Here is a 9879-nt window from a genome sequence, read left to right on the forward strand (position 1 = left end):
TGCAATAAAATGCAAATGAATTACTTAAAAATCATACAATGTGTTTTTCTGGATTTTTGTTTTAGATTCCGTCTCTCACAGGTGAAGTGTACCTATGATAAAAATTACAGACCTCTACATGCTTTGTAAGTAGGAAAACCTGCAAAATCGGCAGTGTATCAAATACTTGTTCTCCCCACTGTACATCTACAGTGTATTGCCAAAAACCACTCAACAACTTCAAACATAGACTTTGACCTGTCCAATGAACCAAACTGATTAAACAATCCAACAGTACCCAAACACTATGTTGCTGTCTCTTGTCTACCCTCCTCTCTCAACCTGTCCTGGTTGTAAAAAGTGTAAAAGTAAACAATTGTTTTAATAGTAATTTCACAGCCTTTTTCACCTCACCTGCAAGTTCTTTGTAACCATGTTTTACTTTTCACTGTCTGTATTTCACCTCTTATAATTTGTGCAAATAAACAGTGGTGGAAAAAGTACCCAATTGTCATACTTGAGTAAAAGTAAAGATACCTTAATAGAAAATGACTCAAGTAAAAGTGAAAGTCACCCAGTGAAATTCTACTTGAGTAAAAGTATTTGGTTTTAAATATACTTAAGTATCAAAAGTAAATGTAATTGCTAAAATATACTTAACTATCAAAAGTAAAAGTAGAAGTATAAATATTTTCAAATTCCGTATATAAAGCAAACCAGGCGGCACCATTTTATTTTTTTATTTACCAATAGCCAGGGTCATGCTCCAACACTCAGACATAATTTACAAACAAAGAATGTGTTTAGTGAGTCCACCAGATCAGAGGCAGTAGAGATGACCAGGGATGTTTTCTTGATAAGTGTGTGAATTAGAAAATATTTCTGTCCTGCTTACTATTCAAAATGCAATGAGTACTTTTGAGTGTCAGGAAAAATGTATGGAGTAAAAAGTACATAATTTTCTTTACGAATGTAGTGAAGTAAAAGTAAAAGTAGTCAAAAATAGAAATAGTAAAGATACCCCATAAAACTACTCAAATAGTACTTTCAAGTATTTTTACTTAAGTACTTTACACCACTGGAAATAAATCAATCTAATTGGAATCTATAAGCAGCTTGTTGTGATAGTCTATTGTGTGCTCAATCTGACTCTGTTCTCTCTCCATCTGCAGTCTTCTGTCACTTTCTGTTTCTTGTCTGTTGCAGGTTCTTGTTTGTTTACGGTCTCCTTTGTCTATCCTCTTATGTTATGGCCTGTTCTGTTCTTCTGGTGTCTCTCTCCATCATATCCTATTCTTCTGTTGCTGTCTCTGTGTCTTGTCTGGTGTGTCGCTTTAGTTTTTCAATCCAAAACGGTCCAGGGGATACTGGGGTAGGTTAACTTGTTTTGGGCCTGTGTCGGGGTCACCAAAACCTCCTCTTCCCTACCATTTGCCCCTGGCTGCTGCTGTTCTAAGTACTCCACTGGCCTGCTGTTCTCATCTTTCCTCCTCCTTGGCTCATCTGAGAGGTAGCAAGGTAGAGGTGCAACATGCCATTAGTTTTAAAGAGTGATTGTGTAAAGAGGTGGAAAGGTGACAGGTTCTAGGTGTGGTACTGAGCAGGCAGCATGAGGCAGAGGCAGAAGACAAAATACAGTTTAACACATTTTAAGGCATGGTTTTCCATCGTACCATTTCAACACACTCCAGTTTCTCCTTTGCAGTCATTTGCTTTGTTTCCAAACATTTCATAAATATAATTTAATTCTAAAAACCATGCTAGTTAAAATCAGACATGCAAACCAAAGAAACAAAAAGGGCCACAGAAAGCAATGCAGCCCAGCAGGCAGGCATCCAGTTTCTTAAAGATCTCACTTCAGCTCAAACAACTCCATTAGCCACATGCTTTTACCAAAAAAAGTAATCACATGCGCTGGCAAAACCTAGACTGCACCATGCCTCCAGACTGCATTCTCTTCTTGTTGGCAGCCACCAAGAAACACAAAACAGGGGGGTTTAAATATATGCAGCTCAAGTCACATGACCAGGCAATTAACCAATAGAAATGCTTGTTAGGTTGAACATGCAATTCAGTCACAGCTGTGACAACTGCACTTTCTGATTTGGATTTGTTTAAGAAATGCTAGTGGCCATGACTGAAATTAAACGTGAGTTATTTTCAGGGTGTGGTTTGATGTGGGCAGCTCATGTGTTCACAGGTGCGAAGAGTTAGCCAAATTATTTAACCAATAAGCTTCAGCCGGCTGGTGTGCAACCTGACTTTGACTTTGGATAGCCTATCTCTGGGGCTAGTTAGGGCCCGTCAATAAATTACACAATGTAAATGAGACAATATTTTCATGTTGTATACCTTTTATTTCTCATTAAATGCTTTCAATATTTGTATATGAATTGTTACATATTGTAATTTACCGATGGTCCCTAACTAGCCCCATAGGGATATCCAAAGTTAACCCACATTTATCAGACGCATTACGCTCAGGTCGTGTGCAGCTGCACTCCGAATTGCGGATTACTTGTGTGCTGTGGGCAGGATTGAAACAAACCCAACCTTGATTTACGTTTGATGCAGTCACGACCACAAGTCTCACAAAACTGAGTTCTGGACGAAACTGAATTTATGACTAAATTATCCTATTTACACTTTGTTGTCAATTTTGACAGTAGAATAAATGTTTCTGACTTATATTGATGCTACATAGGCTGTTTTCTAAACGAGAAGTTGGTTATTAGGGGCAGTTGCTCTTTAACGTTACTGTATACTGACACGACTAGGGCAACTCAACTGTAAAGAAAAATTCAAGTGTCCGCATAACAGCGCAACACAACTCCAAACATGACAGATAAGAAGCTCCCTAGGATATATGAATATAAGAGACATGAGCTCAAAAACATAACTGTAGAACGTAATAAGTTATAAGACGTCTATGATTCATTTAATCAGTTCTACCAGCTAATGTGAGATTTGTACATTACATAACATTTGAGGACACCTAACTTCAGGGCCTATGTATTTTCAATGTTTTGTTCACCTACAATCTTAACACAAACCTGGACATCTTTTCCCCTCTCTTTGTGGCTGCCCTCCCACTTCCCTTCTAAGTTCAAGTTTGTTTATTTGTCATATACACATGATATACATGGAGTAAACAGTGCAATGATATGCTTACTTGCAGGTTAAGCTCCCAACAATGCAACCACAATAGAACAAGTAAGTAGCTAAGTGAATAAAAAGAGTAATAAGAAATAAAAGCTCAATTAAATAATTTCACCAATTTAATAATGGGCATTTTTTTTATTTTTTTTTACAAATAGTTACATAGGAAATAACAGACATGAGCCAATGATGTTTACCTGTAGAATGGAATAGCTTATAAGAATAATTTCATTTAGTCCGTTTTACCACCTCAACATTGCTAATTTTAAACAGGGTTAAATATAATGTTGTAGCAAAGTTCAGCTTCAGTCCACAGGGGAGCACTTTGTCACTGTCAGAAGATAAGTGCTTCAGTCAGAAAAACTTTCTCTCATCTCTTCAGTCTCAGCTAGCTAGCCAGCCAGTAGCTAATGAAGTGGCTAGCCAGCCAAGCTAGCTACAGAAACGAAACCCATCAAATACACTCACTGGAAATAAACACTTTTCCTAATATCATGACTTATATCAACATCCTTAGCTTGCATATTCACAAAATACAATGTTAAATAACTCTTGTCTGTCACCCAATAGATTAAGGATGCTGAGTGCTAATGCTAGCTTATTAGCATTAGCCAACCCTTATGCTGCTGCTGCTGCACTTTGACTTTCTGGCTGTTCTGCCCTCTCCACCTCATTCCCTGCTGCCTCAACTTGCTAGCTTTTTTTGACACTCTTTTGGAAAAAGTTCTGAATATCCATATTTGCTCTGTGCTATGCTGCAGACTGACTGAATGACAGGCGTTTTTCTGAGTGACGGCATTGACATCTAACCGGTGCTGTAAGGCGTGAGGAAGCGGTCAAGTGACGTGAGCGGTCCACTGCGTTATGAAATCTCAACAAATCACAGCATCCCGTGTCACTCCAGTGGATTATTGCCTTGCGCTGTATATTGTTTTGTTTCTTTTTTTCATAGAAATGTGTCAGTAAAAAAATATATTAATACTGCACAGCAGAAGTGATGTGTGGTTATGGAAACTCATAGACCATCAAAAGGTTCGGGGCTGGATCAAAAACATCCGGGGCTGACGCGCCGGAAGTCCAGGACTAATGACACCACTGCCCCAAACAACCCAAAACAACACCAAACCCAAACCCAAAACCCAAAAGTACCCGAAATAACCCCAAATTACCCAAAACAACCCAAAAGTATGCGAAACAACCCAAAACAACCACAAACAACAGCAAACAGCCACAAACATGTACCCCAAAAAACTCAGAAGAACCCAAAAGTTCCCAAAACAACCCCAAAGTACCCAAAACAACCCAAAAGTACCCAGAACAACCCCATACAACCCCAAACATGTGCCCCCAAAACCCCAAAGTACTCAAAACAACCCTGAACAACCTCAAACAACCTCACACATGTACACAAAACAACCCAAAAGTACCCATTGCAACCCAAAACAACCACAAACAGGTACTCAAAACAACCCTGGATATGTCCGTGTGCAAACACCCACATACACATCTACCAGAGTAGGCACATAATTATATCCACACGTACATACAGTATATGCATGCACATATGGGTGCAAATACATACAAAGATGCACACACACAGTGAGCATTCAGATGCGGCCAAATATATTGGCACCCTTGTACTTTTTTTTATAATTCCCTATTTCTTCTCAAATAAGTTGGGGGAAAAAAAGGTCACCACACCTTGTTAGGCTTTTGGATTTTCAACATTGCAGAACCAATTTTATATATTTGTAAACTAATTTAGGAAAAAAAGTGGCATGGACAACATTATTGTCACCCCGGAGCTAGTACTTGGTTGCACAGCCTTTGGCCAAGATAACTGCAGACACGCGCTTCTTGTAGCCATCAATGAGCGTGCTGCACATTTCTACTGACAATTTGGCCCACTTTTCAGCAGCAAACGGCTCTAATTCTTCTATATTTAAGGGGTGCCCCCCACCAATTACTGTATTCAGATCTCGCGTTTTGGATGTGATTCAGATCTGGATTCTTCACTGGTCACTCCAGAACAGTCCAGCATATCTTAACCCTTCCTGTGTGCTTTTTTATGTGTGTTTGGGGTTGTTGTCCTGCTGGAAGTCCCACAACCTTCAATGGAGGCCCAATTTTCAGACACTGGGTTGAACAATGGACTACAAAACACCTGATAATCTGCTGATTTCATGATACCTTGTGCACATACAAGGTCCCCAGTACTATAGGCAGCAAAGCAACCCCACAGTGTCACGGTTTCGGCCGAGGCTGCTCCTCCTCCTTGTTCGGGCAGGCTTCGGCGGTCGTCATCCCCGGAGTACTAGCTATCACCGTTTGATGTTTTCGCTGTCTGTTGGTTTTGTCTGATTGTGTACACCTGTGTCCTGTTTAGTTGATTATGTCCTCTATAAGTTTCCCGTTTGGTTAGTTTTGTGTTGTGTGTTATTGTTCGCCTGTCATCAGGTCAGCTCGTTGTTTGTTTGCTGTTTTTCCCTGTCGTCGCACTGTACTGTTTTCGTGCGCCTTGGAATACTAGCCTTTTGCGCATTGTTTGCGCATCGTCCGCCTCTTGTTTGTTTTGAGGCCAGTGTTTTGTATATTTTTGGTTGTGTTCAGTAAAGTATTGGACTGAGCTTCTGTGTCTGCGTTTGACTCCTTCACCACATCTACATCAGCCGTTGTGACAGAATAACACACCACTATGGAGTCAGCAGAAGCAGCGGCGGCACCCAAGTCGCTGGAGGAATGGATCAGCCATCAAGACACCATGATCTGGCGACTTGAGGCCGCCATGAACGAGGTGGCGAACACTCTGCACCGTTTGGTCACCAGAGAGGTGCCCACACCTCCGCACACCTTACCATCAACATCGACCAGTCCTCCTCTTCCAGCACCGGAACTCAGCGGTATTCAGCTCTCGCTCCCGAGGGCATATGATGGTACCGCAGCCGGATGTCAGGGGTTCCTCCTGCAGGTGGAACTCTACCTGGCCACCATACACCCGGCGCCCTCGGGATACGAGAGCGTCTCCGCCCTCATCTCCTGTCTCACCGGCAAGGCGTTAGAGTGGGCTAACGCCGAATGGAGGGGAATAGACGCCGCTACCATCACCTACGCGGAGTTCTCCCGCCGCTTCAGGGCCGTGTTCGACCATCCACCAGAGGGGAAGGCGGCGGGGGAGCGTCTGTTCCACCTTCGACAGGAGAGGAGGAGCGCACTGGAGTTCGCCCTGGAGTTCCGGACTCTAGCAGCGGATGCAGGGTGGAATGAGCGGGCCGTCATCGACCACTACCAATGTAGTCTACGGGAGGACGTCCGTCGAGAGTTGGCCTGCAGGGATTCCCATCTTACCTTCGACCAGCTGGTGGACATGTCCATCCGGCTTGACACCCTGCTGGCTACCCGCGGACGCACCGAGTGGGGGTCGTCCATTCCACCCTCCAGCACCTCCGAGCCGAGCCCTATGGAGCTCGGAGGTGCTGGCGCTAGAGAGAGGAGGAGGAGGAGCCCAAGGGGGGCTGTTCCCTGCACCAACTGTGGCCGTGGAGGGCACACTGCGGCTCGGTGCTGGGGAGGGTCTCCTAGGGGAGAGGACGACAGGCCACGCACTGGGGAGTCATTCCAGGTGAGTAGGCGTCCCACTTACCCAGAGCTCTCTGTTGTGCACGTCTGTTTACCTGTACATTTTCCACAGGTTGCACCTCATTCCCAGCATAAGGCGCTTGTCGATTCAGGCGCAGCTGGGAATTTTGTTGATCGACATTTTTGTTTAAAACTAGGGATTCCCCTTCTTCCGGTCGACGCCCCATTTCCTGTCCATGCTTTAGATAGCCGTCCCTTGGGATCGGGGTTGATTAGGGAGGTCACTGCGCCACTTAGGATGAGGACGCAGGGGGGTCATGAGGAAACTATTCAGCTATATCTGATTGACTCTCCTGCGTATCCGGTGGTGTTGGGGCTCCCCTGGTTGATTACCCATAATCCGTCTATTTCGTGGCAAGAGAGGGCTCTTAAGGAGTGGTCTGCCCAGTGTGTGGGGCGATGTCTAGGTGTTTCCGTGGGGGCGACCTCGGTGGAGAGTCCAAACCAGGTGCCCGCACTGCACATTCCCCCCGAGTATGAGGATTCAGCAATCGTGTTCAGTAAACCCGTTCCACAACGACCATGGTCTCACCTCTCGGTGGATTTCGTCACAGACCTTCCCCCCTCACAGGGGAAGACTACATTACTGGTCGTTGTGGATCGGTTCTCCGAGGCCGGGGTCGGCGCACGGCTGGAGCCGCGCGTCAAGGGGGGGTACTGTCACGGTTTCGGCCGAGGCTGCTCCTCCTCCTTGTTCGGGCAGGCTTCGGCGGTCGTCGTCCCCGGAGTACTAGCTATCACCGTTTGATGTTTTCGCTGTCTGTTGGTTTTGTCTGATTGTGTACACCTGTGTCCTGTTTAGTTGATTATGTCCTCTATAAGTTTCCCGTTTGGTTAGTTTTGTGTTGTGTGTTATTGTTCGCCTGTCATCAGGTCGGCTCGTTTGTTTGTTGTTTTTCCCTGTCGTCGCACTGTACTGTTTTCGTGCGCCTTGGAATACTAGCCTTTTGCGCATTGTTTGCGCATCGTCCGCCTCTTGTTTGTTTTGAGGCCAGTGTTTTGTATATTTTTGGTCATGTTCAGTAAAGTATTGGACTGAGCTTCTGTGTCTGCGTTTGACTCCTTCACCACATCTACATCAGCCGTTGTGACACACAGCATTAACAAACCTCCCCCATCTTTGATTTTAGGGAGGGTGTTATTTTCATTAATTTGGTCGTCAGTAAACACAGCGCTGATCTGTCTTTCCAAAGAGCTCTAATTGTGTTTTGTTGGTCCACAAAATATTTCCCCCCAGGATTTAAGCTTGTTTAGGTGGGTTTTTGAGAAGTTCAATCAGGGGTTCTTGTGTCTCCTTTAGCACTGGGGTCTTCCTGTGTTTGCCAATGACCAAATTAAGCTTTCAAAGAAAATACTTATAGGGGAGGTTCGATAATGCTGTGGGCTTACCCGGCTCCACGAGGGGTCAAAACTGAAACTTGTGCCCCCTCAGTTTTAGTTTTATGTCCCTATAGTGACAGGTTGGCGCAAAACCTGTATTTCCGTTGCGCTGTCAGCACAATGGACAGAACATGCTGCGGTGTGTGTAGTGGGGCTATGGAAAGCCACTGGGGCTCAGGGTTTCCATTAGCAGGTAATTGACAGCTTTTGGCCAATAAAATAAATGAAAAGCTAGTAAATACAATTCAAGCTGGCCAAATTGTCTGGAACTGCCCTGCTGCTGAGGAGAGAGAGAAAGCGAGGGAGGAGTCTTGGCCTAGGCTACTGTTGATTGCGAAGATGGAGGCCTTTTTCATTGAAGTAAAATTAAAGTTAGAGAGTATGCCTATAGTAAAAAACCTACAAGGCAGGGCTCCAGTCTGAAACGATTTAGTCACATTTTGTGACCCTTTGACAACTGGCTGTGGGAATTAAAAAATGCATTGATGCGGGCTGGACATTCATTCACCTCACTAAAAAGGAGGCTAAAACCATGATTTGGTCAAACAGTAAAGTACATTATCCTCATGATTCCTATAATGAAAGTGTCTGCCTGCCTGCCCCTGTACCTGTCTTGCTGCATGGGGCCTGCTGCTGAGTCCAGCCAGCAACACTCTTTCTCCTTTCCCAGGGGGAAAAAATGCTTCTGGAGAAAGAAAAGTGTTCTGATTTAAAATCCAATTGCTGGGAGAACACAGCTATCCTGTTGTTACAGATGGAGAGAGGATGTTCTCATCTTTCTGTAGGTATATTTTTAATTTCTCAACTCTCAATTATGAGCTCAGTAGCAATTATTTTACAAAGATATTTGAAATGGCTTTGAGATACAGAGCGCACGAAATGCACATTGGCCAATGCAAGTGCATAGGCCTCATTGGATGGTAGGCTACAACTGCAAATAAAAAAATAAAAAAATACATGGCTAATATGAGTGGGTATTATCTTTAGAGTTAGTGATCTAGCTAATGTGTTTTGAGTTTCCACTTACTCAGGTGGCGAATTAGACCCAAATAAATTAGCCTATGATATTAGAGCACATAAAGACGGATGCAAATTCTTCTCTATTGAACAAATCAGAAAATTCTGGAGCCCTATTTCAACAGTAAAATATAACAACAATAGCAATTGTCTACCCAAAATGCATGACAATCACTGGATTAGGTTGTGCATTAAAATATTTAGAATCACAACATCACAAGATAATGAAATAACGTATTTCTTCAATACCATCTCAGTAGTCTATTAAACTTTTTAACAAAGCTATAAGATGATAGGCCTACACATTTTTTCTATTGCGTGATGGTGCAAAGAAAAAAATGGATGCGACCAAATCATGGGCTGGTGTCACCAACTGAAAAACTTAGCGGCACCAGTGCCAGCACGGGAAAATGTTAGTCTGGAGCCCAGTTACAAGGGGAATGTCCTCCGTATGGAAAAGTTGTAATATTGTAGTGGACAAAGATGAGAAGAATGTTGGCGTGGCAAAGCATGCTATTGTGCAACTCGCTATTCAGGTAGGATGCAATTTTCAAAGTTTTATTTATTATTTATTTCGTATTTAGAATCATACGTTTTATCATTATTATTATTGCATATCATTGGAATTATTGTAGGCCTATTTATTAATCCAAACCAGTTTTTTAAGTTCTTTAAATATGAAAAACGTGTTTCATTTGTTTGAGACAT

The sequence above is a fragment of the Coregonus clupeaformis genome, chromosome 12, assembly GCF_020615455.1.
Source record: "Coregonus clupeaformis isolate EN_2021a chromosome 12, ASM2061545v1, whole genome shotgun sequence".
NCBI lineage: Eukaryota > Metazoa > Chordata > Actinopteri > Salmoniformes > Salmonidae > Coregonus > Coregonus clupeaformis.